The sequence below is a fragment of the Miscanthus floridulus genome, chromosome 2, assembly GCF_019320115.1.
Source record: "Miscanthus floridulus cultivar M001 chromosome 2, ASM1932011v1, whole genome shotgun sequence".
NCBI classification, from domain to species: Eukaryota; Viridiplantae; Streptophyta; class Magnoliopsida; order Poales; family Poaceae; genus Miscanthus; species Miscanthus floridulus.
In genome coordinates this window covers 65,728,616-65,750,728 of record NC_089581.1, presented here as the reverse complement: position 1 = coordinate 65,750,728, position 22,113 = coordinate 65,728,616, and positions in this window count along the sequence as shown.

Genomic DNA, 22,113 nt, shown 5'->3' with positions numbered 1-22,113 from the left:
AAAGTGCCACTAGATGCTCTAACTCATTGCATATGCATTTAGGATCTAGTGGAGTGCTAACACCCTTGAAAATATTTGTGAAAAAAGGCTAACACATGTGCGCAAGGTGTTTGCAGGGTTGAGATGGGTTTGGGTCCCTCTCTCCCTCCCGCCGAGCTTGCTTGGCGGGATTCGGCGCTTTTGGGAAAATGAAATGTCTATTTTCTATTGCGCCGGATGCAAAATTCTTGGTGGTTGGCACATTTGAGTAAGGGTGAAGTAGTTAGAGTTGAAATGGAGTTGGTCGAAATGATGCTGGCGTCGGTCTACTGACCGGACGCTGGGTCACTCAGCGACCGGACGCTGAAGGGCTGCGTCCGGTCGAGCTGTTAGACGGCACAGTCGCTAGGGTTGAGCACCGGACGCTGGTCTGCGTCCGGTCAAGGTGGACCGGACGCGTCCGGTCAAAAAAATATGCCTCGGGGAGCTTACTGGAAACGACCGGACGCTGGGGCTTCAGCGTCCGGTCATTTTGACCGGAGCGTCCGGTCAACTTCGTAGCCATTGAAATCTGACGAACAGCGTTTGAAGCTGGTGACGCGTGGCGTCCATCGGGCGACCGGACGCTGAGGGCCAGCGTCCGGTCGGTATGACCGGAGCGTCCGGTCAGAGCGCGTTTTGCCTAGTGAAGGGGTATAACGGCTCTATTTGATGGGGGCTCTATTTATAGCCTCATGGCCGGCTCAAGGGAGATCTCTTGCACATTTTCATTGACATAGCATCCTTGTGAGCTTAGCCAAAGCCCTCCCACTCATCTCCATCATTGATCCATCATCATTGTGAGATTGGGAGAGAATCCAAGTGCATTGCTTGAGTGATTGCATCTAGAGGCACTTGGTATTCGTGTTGCGCTGTGGATTTCGCTTGTTTCTCTTGGTGGTTGCCACCACCTAGACGGTTGGAGCAGCGGTGGAGGATTGGCACGAGTTGGTGATTGTTCGTGGCCGTCTCCGGTGATTGTAAGGGGAGTTGTACCTTCCCCGGCGGAGTGCCGAAAGGTAACTCTAGTAAATTGCTCGTGTCATTGAGTTACCTCACTTGTGGGTCGGTTCTTGCGGTGTCCAATCGTGTGGACGAGGTTTGTGAAACACCTCTTAGCCGCCGAACCACCAAGTGTTGGTCGACACAACGGGGACGTAGCGTGTTGGCAAGCACGTGAACCTCGGGAGAAAATCGATTGTCTCTCTTCTTTGGCATTCTCCCGGTGATTGGCTATATATTCATCTTGTGATTGGTTCATCCCCTACACGTCGGTATAATCACTCTACTCACTCATTTACATTCTTGCAAACTAGTTGATACAAGCTCTTTAGTGTAATTAGAATTGAGAGCTTGCTTTATTATTTACATTCATCTAGTTGAGCTCTTTAGAGTAGCAAGGTTGAGAGCTCTTAGTGAGTAATTACATAGCAAGTTTGTGTGCCTAAGTATTCATTGCAACTAGAATTGTTGGATAGGTGGCTTGCAACCCTTGTAGAGCTAGAGCAAGTTTGCATTACGCTATTTGTCATACTAATCAAATTGCTCTAGTTGATTTGTAGATTTTTAAATAGACTATTCACCCCCCCCTCTAGCCATATTAGGACCTTTCAGCAGGTAGTACGGCTTCTTATCCATAAACCAGGAAGAAAGGTGAGTATCCGGTGGTTCTGCTTATTTGAGTCTATAGCCCCCATACGACCTTGAGTAATTCTTCAATCCATTTTGATCCATAGTCCACTAGTTCTTTATACAATCTTGGTTTGAATCCGGCTAGTATGAGTCCATTAGCCCTTTCTACCTGTCCGTTGGCTTCTTGATGTGCGACTGATGCGTAATCTATTTTGAAGCCGCAGTCCTGTGCCCAACTTTGGAATTCTGTGGCTATGAAGGGAGAACCCAAATCTGTGATGATTCGATTGGGCATGCCGAAGCGGTGCATAATGTCTTGGATGAACTTGACTGCTTTGGCTGCGCTGTATTTTGTGAGTGGTTTGTATTCAATCCACTTGATGAACTTGTCAATTGCTATGAAGATGTACTCGAAACCTCCTTTTGCTTTCTTGAGAGGTCCTACTTGATCTAGCCCCCAGCAGGAGAAAGGCCAAGCGGGTGGAATGCAGATGAGGTTGTGAGCTAGAACATGAGCTTGTCTTGCGAACATTTGATAACCTTTGCATCTTCTGATGAGTTCTTCTGCATCTTTCAAAGCGGTTGGCTAGTAGAAACCGATGTGGAATGCTTTGCCAACTAATGTTCTTGAAGCGACGTGATTTCCACAGCAACCTGAGTGTATTTCGTCTAGGATCTCTTTGCCCTCTTCAAATGAGACGCATTTTAGGAGTACTCCTGATGATGCGGCTCTTTTGTAGAGTTTGTTTCCCACTAGGACATAGTTCTTGCTCCTGCGAACAACTTGGGTAGCTTCCTCTTTTTCTGTTGGCAACTTATTCTCTTTGATGTAATCAATAAAAACCTGGGTCCATGAAGTGGTGATTACCAAAATCTGGGTGCCTTTAGCTAAGATTTCAGGGGTTATCTCATCGGGTTGTTTGATAGAGGGAGCTGATAACTCCTCTATGAATACACCGGGTGGGACCTTCGCCCTGTCTAATCCAAGCTTGGCGAAGATGTCTACCGCAATATTAGAATCGCGCAAGACGTGTAGAATTTCTAATCCTTGAAAATGTTTTTCAAGCTTTTGTATTTTAGCACAGTAAGCGCCCATGTTTTTTTTGGTGCAACCCCAATCTTTGTTGACTTGATTGATGACTACTGCTGAATCGCCGTATATGAGTAAACGCTTGATTCCAAGGGTAATTGCCACTCGTAGCCCGCGGATGAGGGCTTCGTATTCTGCTTCATTATTTGTAGCTTGCCATAGTATCTGAAGGACATATTGAGTTGTTTTCCATCTGGAGAAATGAGGAGAACGCCTGCACCAACTCCGCCTAGCTTGAGTGATCCATCAAAGTACATCTTCCAATGATCAAGGATGGTATTTGACATAGGTTGTTGAATTTCTGTCCACTCGGCAGCAAAATCGGCCAGGGCTTGAGATTTAATTGCCTTCCGTGGGGTGAAATCGATATTGAGAGCACCAAGTTCAACTGCCCACTTAGATATGTGCCCTGTTGCGTCTCTGTTGTGTAGGATGTCTCCGAGTGTGAAATCTGTCACCACTGTAATCTTGTGGCTTTCAAAATAGTGGCAAAGCTTGCGTGAAGTGATCAGGAGGGCATAGAGTAGTTTTTGCACATGCAGGTACCGGATTTTTTATTCTGACAGTACTTCGCTGATGTAGTATACAGGGCGTTGTACTTTATATACACGCCCTTCTTCTTCTCTTTCTACGACAATCGTTGTGCTGATCATAGTAGAAGTTGCCGCAATGTACAGCATCATGTCTTTGTATTTCTTCGGAGGTGTGAAAATGGGTGAGGAGGTGAGGTATGCCTTGAGCTTCTTGAAAGCTTCATTGGCTTCTTCTGTCCACTCGAACTTGTCTGTCTTCTTTAGCAATTTAAAGAAAGGTAACCCTTTTTCGCCCAGTCTTGATATGAAACGATTGAGGGCCGCCATGCAGCCTGTTAGTTTCTGCACATCTTTGACACTTCGAGGAGGGCCCATCTCTGTTATGGCTCAAATCTGCTTGGCGCTTGCTTTGATTCCGCGATGACTGACCAAGAATCTGAGTAGCAGTCCTGAAGTAACTCCGAATACACACTTGTTTGGGTTCAATTTCCACCTCCATCTTTTTAGGTTTTCGAAGGTTTGCTTTAAGTCTTCAATTAGTGTATTCGGGTTCTTTGTCTTTACTACTATGTCATCCACGTATGCTTCTATGTTTTCGCCAATCTGATCACCGAGGCACGTTTGGATAGCTCTTTGGTAAGTGGCACCAGCATTCTTGAGTCCAAATGACATGGTTTTGTAGTAGTAAGCATTGCATGGGGTGATGAAAGATGTCTTGCTCTGGTCTTGTTCCTTTAATGCAATCTGGTGATATCCTGAATAGCAATCAAGGAAGGATAATAGGGCAGATCCTACTATTGAATCAACTATCTGATCAATGCGTGGTAGCCTGAACGGGTCTTTCGGGTAGTGTTTGTTGAGATCTGTGTAGTCGACACACATGAGCCACTTGTCCGTATTCTTTTTCTGTACCAGAACTGGGTTTGCTAGCCAATCTGGATGGAGGATTTCTCTGACGAATCTGACTGCCATTAGTTTTGTAATTTCTCTTTTAATTGCTGCCTTCTTATCAGGTGAGAATCATCGTAGTCGTTGCTTCACTGGCTTGGAGCCTTCATTGATATCAATTCTGTGCTCAGCCAACTCTCTTGGGACCCCTGGCATGTCGGCCGGCTTCCAAGCGAAGATATATTTGTTGTCCTAAAGAAAGTTGGTGAGCGTGAGTTCCTATTTTGCCGAGAGGTGGGCGCTGATGGTTGCCGTTTGGAGGGATCACCGGTGCCCAGGTCGATTTGCTTGACGTCGGCTTCTTTTGGTGGTGCTAGGATGCTGGGTTTTTTAGCCAGTATCACTAGCTCTTCTGGGCTCATTTCTGCTGCAACAGTGGCTATTTCTTTTCTTCCATCGACGGCCTGTGCTTTTGCTGCAATTTGGATTGCCTGAACATCGCAGTCAAAAACGCGCTTCAAATCACTCCAAAGAGAAAGGACATCATTAGGCCTTGGCATCTTAAGCAACAGGTACAGATAATGCGGTATTGCCATGAATTTTGCTAGTGCTAGGCGCCCGAGGATTGCGTGATATGATGAATCAAAGTCCGCAACCTCAAACTTGATGAACTCTATACAGTAGTTCGGGGAGTCCCAAAAGTAACCGGTAGAGTGATTTGTCCAAGTGGCATTGCTGCCTTGCCGGGTACTATGCCATAAAAAGGCATGCTTGTTGGTGTAATCATCCTAGTGAGTTGTAGTCCCATCTTCCTTAGAGTTTCTGAAAAAATAATGTTGAGTCTGGCTCCCCCGTCGATTAGTACTTTCGTAACAGTCATACCGGCAATAGTTGGATCTAGAACCAGTGGGTAATGGCCTGCGTTTCCTACGCTAGTCCATTGGTCTTCTCTTGAAAATTGGATTGGATACTGTAACCAATTGAGATATCTTGGTGTAGCCGGTTCTGCTGCCATGATGGTTCTTAACGCTAGCTTTTCTTGATGTTTGCTTCTGGAATCTGGAACCTCGGCAAAGATTACTGCTATTGTCCCCCTAGATTTTTGGAATCCTTTGTCTTTGTGGTTGTCATCTTCTTTTTTCTGATTGCCTTCTTTGGTATTCTCCTTACTATCTTTCCTTGTGTATCGATCTTTGAAGGTGTAGCAATCTCCGATGGTGTGATTTCCTTTGGGGTGCAAGATGCAACGCATGTTTTCAATGTCGTCATACCTCCTGGGCTTGGAAAACTTCCTTGATTTGTCAGTCACTACTATGGTGTTGTCTGGTCCATGTTTTCTTTCCTGATGTCTGTTGTTTTGAAGATTTTGCCTGTCTCAGTTGTTTCTATCCAGGAATCTTTCTCGTGTCTTTTCCTCTGCGGTAATCATCTTTTCCACCGTTCGTCTGAATTCTTCATTGTTTCTTGGGTTTTCTTTGTAGAAGTCTTGAAATTGCCACCTAGCCATGATTCCGTGAGAGAAAGCTTCGATTACTTCTCATTGGGTGATGTCATGTACTTGAGCTTGTAGTTCGCCGAATCGTCGATAGTAATTTCTAAGGCTTTCACCTCCTTTCTGCTTGAGTCCTTTTAGCTCTGCGTGGGTGATTGGGTGTGTAATGATACCTGTGAAATTTTCACAGAAAGCTCTTTGCAAGTCCTCCCAATTTCTGATTGATCCTGGATTCAATTTGTCAAACCACTGAAGGGGTATGGTTTCAAGGGCCATGCGAAAGAACAAGGTCTTGATGTCATCGTCTTCTCCGGCCAATTCAATCAATTGCGAGTAAATCCTGAGCCACTGCCTTGGTTCAGTCTTGCCATCATACTTGGAGTGGTTGGACGGCTTGAACTTGTGAGGCAGTCGTATTGAAGTAAGTCTGTTTGCAAAACAGGGGAATCTATCGTGCGTTCTAGCTTCTGTGTATTCTGATTTAGCGCCTCCTTCTTGCCAATTGTTGTCATGGTGAGAGTAGTTTTGCGTGGCTGTTCGAGTAGGTGCTTTGCTTCTGGCCTTTCTTGGTTGTTCGACTCGGTCGTTTTGACTATGATTTCTTCTACTTTCTCTATTGTGACTTCCACTTGGTCCAAGTCTCTTGAAAGCAGACTTCCTTTGATTTCGATCTTCCTGCTCATGAGATATTGACCTATCAGGTAGTCTTGAGCGGGCCCTTCCGTCATGTGTCCTTAGGACTGTTGATCGAAGAAAGTCCCGGAGCTGTTCTTGTTTTTCATTGGGATGTGAAGTCGCCCTGAGTTCTTCTAGTGCTTCTTGGATCTTATCGTAGGGTGTATTCACTGCTCGTCCTTCTTCGACCTCTCGCTCTGATTTTCTTCTATTGTACTCGGCTAGGTCTGACTCATATTTGATCCAAGCTTCCTTACGCTTCTTAGCACGGCGTTGACGTCCTTGTTTCAATTTGTTCTTTCTTTCTCTGGCTTGCCTCTGACTCTTGGTCTCACCATCGTGCCCCTGGGTAAATGGTGATATGTTGGATTCAGATTCATCTGAAGACCTGACGTCGGGTGCTTCTAGGGGGACCAATGGTGATCGAGGGTGGCAAATCATGAATACTTCTCGAGCGTGAGTTGTTCTGTCATTAGCGTCGGTTTCTGTACTGTTAGAGTTGTTGATAAATTCAGTAGAGGCTTCAGGGTCGCAGATCGAGTCTCCTTCTTGGTAGGGTAGAGTTGTTGTCATTATTGTGTCAACTAGCCGGGTACTACTATCCTTAGGAATAGAACATGGCCAGTGGATGATGCAGTCTTGAGATGTTACGGTTAGTACGAGACCTTTCTGAGCTCCTGTCAGTGGTATTCCAAGCACTGGATTAAGAGATCTTTCGAGCTGTGCCTGATAAGACATTGCCATGTTGCCGAGACCAAACGGAAAAGGATCCGTCTTCTTTAGAATACTCTGAGTGTACTCCGAGTTATATTCTTGATAGGTTGATGTCGCGTTCTAGAGCCCTGTCGGAAAATAACTCGGTTTTTCAAAAGAACTCGGATAAGACTCCACCATGGAAGCGGATCCCGAGTTTGAATCAGATGCGTGAAGTCACGAAATTTGAGTTGGATTGGACATCACGAGCTGCGCGAATCTTCCGGCAAGCTGATCTATCATTGTCGCCGAAATGGAAAAGTCCTGATGATGATCTGAATCTTTGAGGAGACGGCCTTGGAGCTTGCCATCATCGCCTGCCTTGTAGATCCACGAACCGAAGATGAAGGTTGATCCCTTTGAGAAGATCATGTTATCGAGGTCCATCGAGCTCTCAGATGCAAAGTCATCGAAAGCCCCTACCTGGCGCGCCAGCTGTCGATGTTTGACCACTGATAGCCTGCCACAGGAGTACCTGGGGCAGTATGTTCGGGCTTCAGCGTATGCAAAACTCGACGGTTAACGCAAGAGATAGTTATTTATCCTGATTCGGACCCTCGATCTTTGATCGAGTAATAGCCCTACGTCCAGTCGGCGTTAGCCTTTGCGTTGGATTGATTGTAAAGTGTTGTGTTGTGTAAAGTCGCCCGTCCCTAGGAACCCTGCCCTCCTTTATATAGTCAGGAGGTCAGAATCCTAGTCGGTTTACAATGAGAGTTCCTAGTAGGATTACAGAATAATACTGCTACTAAGATTATAGGGGAAGAATCCTAGTTAGACTAGATCTTCTCCCATCCTTGTGGGGTATCCCGTGGATCCCGCACCGACACCGACACCGACATCCACAAACAATAGAGTCATTAGCTCAATTATTAGGCTGACTGCAGGATGACTAGACGCGTAGGTCATGTGCACCGGACACGTCCGGTCACTGCGCTCGGTTGTAGCCTGACTGGCATGTGTCCCTTTCAAATTGTTTAGCCATTCGTGCCAATAGCTATCTCTGCGCATAGTAATACTACGTGATCGGATGCGCTGTTAGAAAAAATGACCGGACACGGGAGATGCAGCGTCCGGTCAAGTCCAGAGGGCTCCTAGAGCCGCTCTAGGCCGACCGAACACGTTCGGTGTGGCTGACCGGACACAAGAGAGGTAGCGTCACGTCCGGTCAAGTCTAGAGAGCTCCCAGAGATGCTCAACTGTGACTGGAGGTGTCTAGTGTGGCCGACCGGACGTAGGAGAGGTAGCGTCTGGTCGAGTCCATAGAGCTCCTAGAGCCGCTCAACTACGACCGGATACGTCCGGTGTGCCCGACCAGACATGCCCCTTCGTCCGGTCCTCTTTGGACCTACACCCATGCCCCACGTCACCATGACCCGATGCTAAACTATGATTGCTCAGCGTCTGATCACTGCTATGAGCCAGAGTCCAGTCACCTCGGCAACTTTGCCCACACCTGGCCAGAATACCGGATGCGTCCAGTATCGATATCAGACGCGTCCGGTCATGTCAGGAACACTACCACCTGAGATAGTACCGGACGCGTCCGGTACGCATGTTGGACGTGTCCGGTCACCCCATGACTAGTGCAATCAATTCCTTTTTAACTCTATCTTCTTTACCCTTGCTCAAATGTGCCAACCACCAAGTGTATCACCTTGTGCACATGTGTTAGCATATTTTCACAAATGTTTTCAAGGGTGTTAGCACTCCACTAGATCCTAAATGCATATGCAATGAGTTAGAACATCTAGTGGCACTTTAATAACCGTATTTTGATACGAGTTTCACCCCGCTTATTAGTACGGCTATCAATCCTAAATGTGATCACACTCGCTAAGTGTCTCGATCACTAAACCGAAAAGCTCCTATCAATTTCACCTTTGCCTTGAGCTTTTTGTTTTTCTCTTACTTCTTTTCCAAGTCCAAGCACTTGATCATCACCATGGCATCACCATCATCAAGTCATGATCTTTATTTGCTTCACCACTTGGAGTAGTGCTACCTATCTCATGATCACTTTGATAAACTAGGTTAGCACTTAGGGTTTCATCAATACACCAAAACCAAACTAGAGCTTTCAGAAGTTGAAAGGCCTTAGTGGTGCACTATTTGATCATGATGTCAATGCCATAATGCTCGAACCTGAGCACTACACAGACCACTACAAGGTAGAAACTAAGTCAATTTCCCTCTCTCTTATCTCTTCCTCTTGTAGGCACTTATTCTCTTCTTCCTTGTTTATTTACTTTAGCACGCATGACTGTAGGATCATCCTAAGGATGTTGAATTCCTCAACACCCCAATCAGGTTCTACACTGAGATGGAGACCATATTTGGTTCTTCCATGGCCACTGGTAGGTTTGCCCTAGGTTCTAGTGAGCCACTTGGGGTGAACAATGTTGACAGTGTTGCTGCTAAGATTGAGGTCCAGGGCTTCACCACTACTGCTGATGTCAAATGCAACCCTGAGATGGGTGAGGGCAGCAAGGCAATTGAGCTGCTCACTTCCACTGTGGGAGTAAAGAGAAAGAGGGGTAATTTTAGTGAGGAAGAGATGCTGATAATGACTAACATGACTGATGCTGTCAATAATGTAGCCTCTACACTTAGAGAGACTAGGCCTGCATATGTGGATCCTAACCTCTATCTTGCAGTGATGGGGATGCCTAGCTTCATCACTGAAGCTCTCATTGTTGTCTACACCTACCTACTAGAAAGCAAGGCCCTTTGTAGGGGCTTTGTGAACATGGCAATCAGCCATAGGGATATTTGGTTGAGAAACTACCTTGCCAAGAACTACTATATGTAGTTCCGTCCATCTAGGATAGTAAGGCAAGGAGGGGGTTGACTGTTGAGATGTATAGTTCCACCACCTCCCTCACCCACTCTCTTCTCTTTTGGGTTCCATTTTGATGTAGCTCCTATGCATGGTAGATGGCTGACTAGCACCTGTCCTTTTGGGTTTGCATAGTTGGAGGGTGGCTAACTATATCTGAGCAAGTGTAACTTGGTAGTTCACTTAAGTGCCAACTTGTTGTGGGTTGAACCTTTATTGGGAGACAAATTTGATGTATTAATTAGTAACCTCTGTTGGTTACTGCTACTGCTACTATATTTGTCACTTTATGTTCATGTTACATTGGGAGGACTATATTACATTATGCTATTCATGGGTGTCATTAAACCCGTGGGACACATCCATTCCCTAGCAACAGTATGCTCATACCATGCTAATGGCAGTGAATGGATGTGCCCATGGATTTCATGGCTTTCATGATTTTGGGGACGACCTTGTTTGAATCTTCACTTCATGCTTTCATATATTTCTGTCATTTCTTGGATTTGATACCTGTGTTTCCATGAATTGGTACCTAAAGTGGGTTTTTGATCTGGCCTATGATGCAAAATGTGAAAAAAAAACAATGAGGTGGCTTCACAACTATTTCCTGTTGTTATTGTTTTTTCATGGCTTGTTCTTGCTGGTTTTCATGGCTGTCATCAAATCCATCTGAACCATCCATTCTCTTGCAACACCAGTTGGATGACGGCAGAGAATGGATGGCCAGATGGGTACCATGGTAGCCTTGTGAAAGCTCTAGTTTGGTTTTGGTGAATTGATGAAACCCTAAGTGCTAACCTAGTTTATCAAGTGATCATGAGATAGGTAGCACATTCCAAGTGGTGAAGCAAATGAAGATCATAGCATGATGATAATGATACCATGATGATGATCAAGTGCTTGGACTTGGAAAGAAGAAAGAGAAAAACAAAAAGCTCAAGGCAAAGGTATAAACCATAGGAGCTATTTTGTTTTGGTGATCAAGACACTTAGAGAGTGTGATCACATTTAGGTTTGATAGCCGTACTATTAAGAGGGGTAAAACTCATATTAGAATGCGGTTATCAAAGTGCCACTAGATGCTTTAACTCATTGCATATGCATTTATGATCTACTGGAATGCTAACACCCTTGAAAATGTTTGTGAAAACATGCTAACACATGTGCACAAGGTGATACACTTGGTGGGTGGCACATTTGAGCAAGGGTGGAGAAGTTAGAAGTGAAATGGAGTTGGTCGCAATGATGCTGGCGTCAGTCAACTGACCAGACGCTGGGTCGCTCTACAACCAGACGCTGAAGGGCTACGTCCGATCGTGTTGTCGATCAGCACAGTGATTAGGGTTAAGCAGCGGACGCTGGGCTGTGTCTGGTCCTTCATGACCGGACGCGTCCGGTCGGCAAAAACTCATTTTGGACCCTTACTGTAAACGACCGGACGCTGAGGGTCCAGCGTTCGGTTAGCTCTGTCGGAGCGTCCAGTCAACATGTCGACCATTGAGATCAAACATTCACTGTTGAACGTAGGAGACACATGGCCGGCATCGGGCGACCGGACGCTGAGGAGCAGCATTCGGTCAGTTGGACCGGAGCGTCCGGTCAGCCCGTGTTATGCCCAGTGAAGGGGTATAACGGCTCTATTTCGTGGGGGCTTCTATTTAAGCCCCATGGTCGGCTGTAGCTCACAACCTTTGGCCATTTTCATTGACATAGCAACCTTGTGAGCTTAGTCAAAGCCCTCCCACTCATCTCCATCATTGATTCATCATCATAGTGAGATTGGGAGTGAATCCAAGTGCATTGCTTGAGTGTTTGCATCTAGAGGCACTTGGTGTTCGTGTTTCGCTGTGGATTTCGCTTGTTACTTTTGGTGGTTGCCGCCACCTAGACGGCTTAGAGCAGCGAGGATCATTGAGCGGAGGTTGGTGATTGTCTCCGGCTCCGGTGGAGTGCCAAAAGGTACTCTAGTAAATTGCTCATAGCTTGTGTGATCCTCATCTTGTGTTAGTTGTGCGGCACCCTATTGAGGGTTTGGCGTGTGAAGCCAATTAGCGCATGAACCTCCAAGTTAGTGAATCGCCACAACGAGGAGTAGCTTGCCAGCAAGCAAGTGAACCTCGGTAAAAAATCATTGTGTCCATCATTGATTCCAAGGTGATTGGTCTTCATTGTTATTCATCCTTATAATTGATTGGTTCCTTCATCTACGCTGTGGTATAACCTTCTTGATCACTCTCTTTGTTTTACCGCAAACTAGTTGACAAGCTCTTTAGTGTAGTTAGTTGTGAGAGCTTGCTTGCTTGGTTAGTGTGGCTCTTTACTTAGCCTTTGAGAGCACACTAACATAGAGTAGTGTCATAGCTATTGTGTGAATAGATACTATCTAAACTAGAATTGTGGTAGGTGGCTTGCATTTTGAGTAGGCTAGCGCAACACTTGCTTTGCCTCATAATTGTCTAACCATTTTGTTAAGTGTTGTTGTAGAAATTTTTATTAGGCTATTCACCCCCCCTCTAGCCATTAGGACCTTTCAAGTGGTATCAAAGACAAGGTTACTGTTATTTGAGGCTTAACAACCTTCGGTGTTAAAATGGCTCAAATCAACAACACCAAGAAGCCACCCCAATTTGATGGCTCAAATTATTCTTATTGCAAGTCAAAGATGACCACACATATCAAGTCAATCAATAGAAAGGTGTGGAAGGTGGTAGAAACCAAAATTGAGATTGATGATCTAGAAAATCCCACCGCAGCCGAAGAAGTGCTTCTCCAAAATAATGACATTGCTCTAAGTGCCATTCATGATGCAATTGATGTGAGAACATTTGAGCAAATCAAGAATATTGAGATGGCTCATGAAGCTTGGAAGAAATTGGAAGAATCATTTGAGGGTACTCAAGCCGTGAAGGGTGCAAAGGCATATATTCTCAAAGAGAAGTTTGCAAGCTTCAAGATGAAGGAAGATGAGAGTGTGCCGGGCATGTTCCATTGAATGGAAGTGATTGTCAATGATCTCAAAGCACTTGGTGAGAAGATAGAGGACAAGGACTTCTCCAATAAGTTCTTGAGATGTTTGCCCGCAAGATTTGGTATGTTGGTCACCTTACTAGTGAGGACCGGTTTGAACACAATGACACCAAACCAAATCTTGGGAGATATCATGACCGATGATGCATATAGAGATGATGATGAGAAGGAAGAAAAGAAGGAGAAGAAAGATGACAAGAAGGATGACAAGAAGAAGAGCATGGCATTCAAAGCCACATCATCAAAGGGCAAAGCTAAGCAAGAGACATCAAGTGAAGAAGATGAATCTTGGAATGATGATGATGATGAGAAGATGGCTCTCTTTGTGAAAAGATTTGGCAAGTTCATGGTGAAGAAGGGCTACCGTGCAAGAAGAAAGAAATCTTCATTCAAGAACAAAGAAGAGTCAAGAAGGTGCTTCAAGTGTGGAAGCAAAGATCATCTTGTTGCTCAATGCCCATATAATAGTGACAATGATGATGACAACAAGAAGGACAAGAAGAAGGACAAGAAGGAAAAGAAAGAGAAGAAGAACAAGATGGCCTTCAAGAAGAAGAAGGGTGGTTCATATGTAGTCACTTGGGATAGTGATGCTTCCTCAAGTGATGATGATGATGATAGTGATGATCACAAGACCACCAAGAAGAAGGTTCTTGCAAGCATTGCCATAAATGAGAAGCCTTCTCTCTTCGAATCTTCATCATGCTTCATGGCTAAGGCCACTAAGGTACAATCTTGTGATGATGAAAGTGATGAAGAACATGATGATGAAAATGACCATGAAAATGAAAATGATAGTGATAGTGATAGTGATAATGATGAACTTACTAAGAATGAATTATTTGACATGCTAGAAGATGCTAAAGAACACTTTGACATTAAGAGAAGAGAATGCAAGAGCTTGAATAAGGAGGTAAAAGCCCTTAAGCAAGCTCTTGATGAGCTCGAAGCAACTCATGAGAAGCTAGAGGAAGCCCATGAGAAGCTTGGCAAAGCTCACAAAAAGCTTGAAAAAGCTCATTCTTCTTCGCTTAAAGAGCTAAATAAAAGGAAGCATGTTGAAACTTGCAATGTAGGTTTAACTTGTGATATAATTGATGAATCACTATCTATACCTATCATTGTTGCTACTACTAACCCTTATTGTAGCACTTCCACTTCTACCTCATCTAGTAGTGATGGTCTCACTTGTGATACCTCACTAGTGGTTGAGAATGAGAACCTCAAGAAGGAGGTCACTAAGCTCACTCACACCTTAGCTAAGGCTTATGGTGGTGAGGACCGCTTGCTTATGTGCTTGGGTAGCCAAAGAGCTTCTCTCTACAAAGAGGGATTGGGCTATACCCCCAAGAAAGGAAGGCGTCCTTTGCTCCTCACAAGACTAGTTTTGTGAAGAACAATGGTCGGTTTTGCACTAGTTGCAAGAAAGTTGGTCACAAAGAGCAAGAATGCAAAAACAAGAGCAAAAATGCTAATGTATCCTCCATTAAGCTTGATTCATGCTATATGCTTACTAGGGATACAAATGGTGTAAAGGCTAAGTTCATTGGTAAACCATGGATGGGCTCAAAGAAGAAAGCCATTTGGGTACCAAAGAGCTTAGTGACTAACCTTCAAGGACCCAAGCAAGTTTGGGTACCTAAAAAGAATTGATCTTCTTTTGTAGGTCAATTACAAAGCCGGAGGAATGCATCGGGTTCTTGATAGTGGGTGCACTCAACACATGACCGGTGATGCAAGAATGTTCAACTCAATCAATACCAATAGCAATGATGGTTATGATAGTATCACTTTTGGTGACAACGGCAAAGGCAAGGTCAAAGGGCTTGGTAAGATTGCAATATCCAATGACATGAGCATATCCAATGTGTTGCTAGTAGAGAGCTTGAACTTCAATTTGCTATCCGTGGCACAATTATGTGATCTTGGATTCAAGTGCATATTTGGGGTAGATGATGTAGAAATCATAAGTGTAGATGGCTCTAACTTGATCTTCAAAGGCTTTAGATATGAGAATCTATACTTGGTTGATTTCAATGCTAGTGAAGCTAGATTATCTACATGCTTGTTCACTAAGTCTAGCATGGGTTGGTTATGGCATAGAAGTCTTGGTCATGTTGGAATGAAACAATTGAATAGATTGGTTAAACATGACTTAGTTAAAGGCTTGAAAGATGTTGTGTTTGAAAAGGATAAGCTTTGTAGCTCTTGTCAAGCCGGCAAACAAGTTGGAAACACCCATCCTAAGAAAAGCATGATGAGCACTAGTAAAGCATTTGAGTTATTGCACATGGATTTGTTTGGGCCAGCACAATACACTAGTATCGGTGGAAACAAATATGGCTTTGTGATAGTGGATGACTACACTAGATACACTTGGGTATTCTTTCTAGTGGACAAAAGTGATGTGTTTGCAATATTCAAATCATTTATCAAGGGCATTCACAATGAGTTTGAAACAACCATCAAGAGAGTTAGAAGTGACAATGGTAGTGAGTTCAAGAACAGTAGAATTGATGAGTTATGTGATGAATTTGGAATTAGACATCAATTCTCGGCCAAGTACACTCCACAATCAAATGGCCTTGTTGAGAGGAAGAATAGAACACTCATTGATATGGCAAGGTCTATGCTTAGTGAGTACAATGTGAGTCAATCTTTTTGGGCCGAAGCTACCAACATGGCTTGCTATTATAGCAACCGCCTCTATTGTCACCGATTGAAAGAAAAGACACCATATGAGCTCTTGAATGGTAGAAAGCCCAACATTTCATATTTTTGGGTCTTTGGTTGCAAATGCTATATCTTGAAGAAAGGCACAAGATTGGGCAAGTTTGACAAGAAATGTGATGAAGGATTCCTACTTGGTTATTCCACTACAAGCAAAGCATATAGAGTTTGGAATTTGGATAGTGGTACTCTTGAGGAAGTTCATGATGTTGAATTTGATGAAACCAAGGGTTCACAAATAGAAAATGAGAACTTGGAAGATGTTAGATGCATTCAACTTTCAAATGCCATGAAGAACATGGATATTGGTGAATTGAGGCCTAGGCAAGTGAATGATGATGAAGATGATCAAGTGCAAGTGCTCTCTAACTCAAATGTGCAAGATGATACAAATCAAGTTAGTGCAAGTGGCTCTCATGACAATGAACAAGATCAAGTGGCTAGTACATCATCTCAACCCAATGATCAAGCAAGTGCAAGCAATCAAGTTCCAATCCTCCAACCAACCAATGTTGCAAGAGATCATCCATTGGATACTATCATTGGTGATATTTCTAGAGGTGTACAAACAAGATCAAGATTGGCATCATTTTGTGAACACTTCTCATTTATGTCATCCATTGTACCAAAGAAGATAGATGAAGCATTAAAGGATGTTGATTGGGTGAATGCTATACATGAAGAATTGAATAACTTCACAAGAAATCAAGTATGGGAATTAGTAGAAAGACCAAAGGGATACAATGTGATTGGAACCAAATGGGTCTTTAGAAACAAGCAAGATCAAGATGGAATAGTAGTAAGGAACAAAGCAAGATTAGTAGCACAAGGCTATACACAAGTTGAAGGTCTTGACTTTGGTGAAACATATGCCCCGGTTGCTAGATTGGAAGCAATAAGAATTTTGCTAGCCTATGCTTGTGCCCACAACATCAAGCTCTATCAAATGGATGTTAAGAGTGCATTTCTCAATGGCTACATCAATGAAGAAGTATATGTTGAGAAACCTCCCAGTTTTGAAGATGACAAGAAGCCCAACCATGTGTACAAGTTGAAGAAGGCATTGTATGGCTTGAAGCAAGCACCTAGAGCATGGTATGAGAGATTGAGGGATTTCCTACTCTCTAAAGGGTTCACAATGGGCAAGGTTGACACCACTCTTTTCATCAAGAAGATTGGAAAAGATCTATTTGTATTGCAAATCTATGTTGATGATATCATATTTGGATCAACCAATCAAGACTTTTGTGATGAGTTTGGAAAAATGATGGCTAATGAGTTTGAGATGTCCATGATTGGAGAGTTAAGTTACTTCCTTGGGCTTCAAATCAAGCAATTGAAGAATGGTACTTTTGTGAGTCAAGGCAAGTACATCAAGGACATGATCAAGAAGTTTGGCATGATTGATAGCAAAGTCATTAGCACACCAATGGGAACCAATGGCAACTTGGATAGTGATGCAAGTGGAAACATGGTGGATCAAAAGTTGTATCGGTCTATGATTGGAAGCCTACTCTATGTGACCGCATCAAGGCCGGATGTCATGTTTAGTGTATGCATGTGTGCAAGATTTCAAGCCTCACCAAGAGAAAGTCATTTGAAGGCTACAAAGAGAATATTGAGGTACTTGAAGCATACACCAAATGTTGGTTTGTGGTATCCCAAAGGAGCAAAGTTTGAGCTAGTTGGTTACTCCGACTTGGATTATGCGGGATGCAAAGTTGAAAGGAAGAGCTCCTCGGGCACATGTCAATTGTTGGGAAGATCACTTGTTTCATGGTCATCAAAGAAGCAAAATAGTGTTGCATTATCAACCGCCGAAGCCGAATACATATCCGCCGGTAGTTGTTGTGCACAAATACTTTGGATGAAGGCCACTTTGAGTGACTTTGGAATCAAGTTCAAGAAAGTGCCATTGCTATGTGACAATGAGAGTGCAATCAAGTTAACCAACAATCTGGTTCAACATGCAAGAACAAAGCACATTGATGTCCGCCACCATTTCATAAGAGATCACCAACAAAAAGGGGACATTTGCATTAAGAGTGTAGGCACCAAAGATCAACTTGCCGATATATTCACCAAGCCATTGGATGAGAAAATGTTTTGCAAGCTAAGGAATGAGTTGAACATATTGGATTTCTCAAATATGTGTTGATGCACTCCCCACTCATATGACATGCCTTTTCTTTGAGCAATCCAAGGTAAAAGTTGATTGGCATGACATACATCTTTGCTAAGGACATGATTAGTGCATCTAGTCACATTTTCAATTTTATTAGGACCTTTCAAGTGGTTCTATTTTATTAGGCTCATTCATGAAAATCAAATGATTTTGATGTCTATATGGTATCACTATTGCTTCCATGCTTGACTTGATCTAGTGGTAGCATATGACATGTTTATGGGCTTGTAAACCTAGTGTTTAATCTAGAAAATGAGCTCTAAGTATTTAACTCAACATGGTACAAGATAACCCTTATTTGGAGGTGTGAAGAAGCTTGTCCTTGGATCAAACCGAGTTAAATATCTTTGGCAAATGATCTACATTGGACCAAATTTGGGAAAATGATCCTCACCCCATTGATTGACATTGATAATCTCGACCCTACAAGTAATACTATCTATATTTTGAACCTTTGTAGTCATTGATGACAAAGGGGGAGAGAAACAAAGATAGTAGTAAAAATAGTGAAAAAGGGGGGAGAACTATCATAAAAGGGAGAAAAACATAAAGATATCTTGATATATGACATAGGGGAAGAGATGTGACAAAGGAAAGGGATCAACTAAAATTTTGAGCACACAAGTAGGGGGAGCAAGCTCATGAACTTGGATGATGCATTTGAATGTGCATTTCATATGTTTGCTTGCATGGCACACGTATTAAATTTAAACATCCATGCTTGTGTGATGTATGTTAGTTGTAAGATTGAATGATGAAATGAAATCACTAGATAACTTTCATTTCCAAGTATTGTTTCCAAGTGGTATTTAGCCAACCATGGTGCTAGGTATGGTATATTGGTGCACTCCGATTGATATCACGCTTCAAAGGTCTATCTTTTATACCTTAGCATCATTTGGTAGACATTGACTCCTATATTTCCTATCTAAGCATATGTGCAAGCTACAATCCAAACTCTTAGCACATATGTAGGGGGAGCAATTGCTACCATTTGGGGTTCATGAAACTTGTCCATATCCTTTTACAAATGGTAAATATGCTTGGGCAAGCAACATGGATTCAATTGAATTTTATTTCATATCTTTGTATAAGGGTTGTCATCAATTACCAAAAAGGGGGAGATTGAAAGCTCTAGTTTGGTTTTGGTGAATTGATGAAACCCTAAGTGCTAACCTAGTTTATCAAGTGATCATGAGATAGGTAGCACATTCCAAGTGGTGAAGCAAATGAAGATCATAGCATGATGATGATGATACCATGATGATGATCAAGTGCTTGGACTTGGAAAGAAGAAAGAGAAAAACAAAAAGCTCAAGGCAAAGGTATAAACCATAGGAGCTATTTTGTTTTGGTGATCAAGACACTTAGAGAGTGTGATCACATTTAGGTTTGATAGCCGTACTATTAAGAGGGGTAAAACTCATATCGGAATGCGGTTATCAAAGTGCCACTAGATGCTCTAACTCATTGCATATGCATTTAGGATCTAGTGGAATGCTAACACCCTTGAAAATGTTTGTGAAAACATACTAACACATATGCACAAGGTGATACACTTGGTGGGTGGCACATTTGAGCAAGGGTGGAGAAGTTAGAAGTGAAATGGAGTTGGTCGCAATGATGCTGGCGTCAGTCAACTGACTGGAAGTTGGGTCGCTCTGCGACCGGATGCTAAAGGGCTGCATCCGGTCGTGTTGTCAGTCGGCACAGTGATTAGGGTTAAGCACCGGACGCTGGGCTATGTCCGGTCCTTCATGACCGGACGTGTCCGGTTGGCAAAAACTCGTTTTGGACCCTTACTGTAAACGACCGGAAGCTAAGGGTCCAGCGTCCGGTCAGCTCTGTCGGAGCGTCCAGTCAACATGTCGACCGTTGAGATCAAACGTTCACTGTTGAACGCAGGAGACATGTGGCCGCCATCGGGCGACCGGACGTTGAGGAGCAGCGTCCGGTCAGTTGGACCAGAGCGTCCGATCAGCCCGTGTTATGCCCAGTGAAGGGGTATAACGGCTCTATTTCGTGGGGGCTTCTATTTAAGCCCTATGGCCAGCTGTAGCTCATAACCTTTGGCCATTTTCATTGACATAGCAACCTTGTGAGCTTAGTCAAAGCCCTCTCACTCATCTCCATCATTGATTCATCATCATAGTGAGATTGGGAGTGAATCCAAGTGCATTGCTTGAGTGTTTGCATCTAGAGGCACTTGGTGTTCGTGTTTCGCTGCGGATTTCGCTTGTTACTCTTGGTGGTTGCCGCCATCTAGACGGCTTGGAGCAGCGAGGATCATTGAGCGGAGGTTGGTGATTGTCTCCGGCTCCGATCGTGGTGATTGTGAGGGGTTCTTGACCTTTCCCCGATGGAGCGCCAAAAGGTACTCTAGTAAATTGCTCGTGGCTTGTGTGATTCTCATCTTGTGTTGGTTGTGCGGCACCCTATTGAGGGTTTGGCATGTGAAGCCAATTAGCGAGTGAACCTCCAAGTGAGTGAATCGCCACAACGAGGAGTAGCTTGCCGGCAAGCAAGTGAACCTCGGTAAAAAACCATTGTGTTCATCATTGATTCCGAGGTGATTAGTCTTCATTGTTATTCATCCTTGTGATTGATTGGTTCCTTCATCTATGCGGCTGTATAACCTTCTTGATCACTCTCTTTACTTTACCGTAAACTAGTTGACAAGCTCTTTAGTGTTGTTAGTTGTGAGAGCTTGCTTGCTTGGTTAGTGTGGCTCTTTAGTTAGCCTTTGAGAGCATACTAACATAGAGTAGTGTCATTGCTATTGTGTGAATAGATACTATCTAAACTAGAATTGTGGTAGGTGGCTTGCATTTTGAGTAGGCTAGCGCAACACTTGCTTCGCCTCATAATTGTCTAACCATTTTGTTAAGTGTTGTTGTAGAAATTTTTATTTAGCTATTCACCCCCCCTCTAGCCATTAGGACCTTTCACCTTGATGTTCTATTCCTACTTATTTGTAGTCTCAAACTTGCTGCTTTTCTAGACTTGTTTGCTACATGTGCAGCCACCTATGATGAGTACTTCCATTAATTGCAGCACCAAATTCTAGAACTGAGGCCACTTTTTTAGCCTATGATATCAATTGTTTCATTTCAACAAGATGAACCAAGCCATCGGTGTGGCATTTAGGATCATGGGTTGTTTCTTTCATCAATCCCTAGATCTTCAATCTTGCACTCATGACTTGTTTCATGATTCACAAAAGACTGAGGCTAATTACAATTCTGATTTCATAGAAAATGGCACCTTGCTATGCGATTTTCTATGGGAAGCAACCTGGAATCTATAGAACCTGGTATGAATGCAGTGAACAGGTCCTTGGATTCAAGAATGCAAGGTATTTAAACTACAAAAATTATAAGGAGGCACTTAGGGATTTCAATGCATCTCGGGGAGCACCAACTCCCCTTCCCTCTCAGTTGCTCCCTGATGCCTATTGTCAAGGTATTTCTCCTGTTGATGGTAAGTCTTGGTGTTGGAAAAATGTGGTAATCATCTCACTGCTTTTTGTGGTGCTCGGACTATGGATAAGGGTGAGCATGACTGGACAGAGCAACTGCCAATCTTAGGCCTGTGATGACTAAGAAAAGATGATGGATTAGCTGCCTTAGTTTCTTTGTATTTCTCTGATCCATTTCTGTCACTGTTGGTTGCCTTGTTACCATGTCATTGAACTATCTGGTTGTTATATTTCTCTAAATGATAGCGGGTCTGTTGGCTTATTTTTTGTTCTGCTGAGGCCACTAGGATTATGTGAACCATTAATTACTATTTAGTCTAAGGCCACCTGATTGTCACTCATATGTAGTTCATATTGTTGTAACTATGTTTTAGCTAATATTTGTTTTTATAAAGCTATGTGGGTTCATTTGCAAATTACTTGTGCATTCTCATGTTGCTTCCTGGAGCGTAGTGAGCCAGGCCCATATCAAACAGAATCTCCAACCGGTAGTTGGAGTTGGTTGGTGGTTGGCCTGACTCCTAGAGTTAAATCAAACACAAACATGCTTGGGCCGGGCTGTACTGGTGCGTGAAATCAAACATGAGCACCTGTGCTCTCTGGGCCTGGCCGACGAGCCGAGCTACCCCTACGCTCCACATCAAACAGGCCCTCAGTGGGCACTCTGGGCCACTCACAAGGGACATGCCAACATGGGCGGATGTATGTTCATGGCAAGGGGTGCGGCCGCACCCACGAAAAATAAAAAAAATGATGATTATGTTCAATTT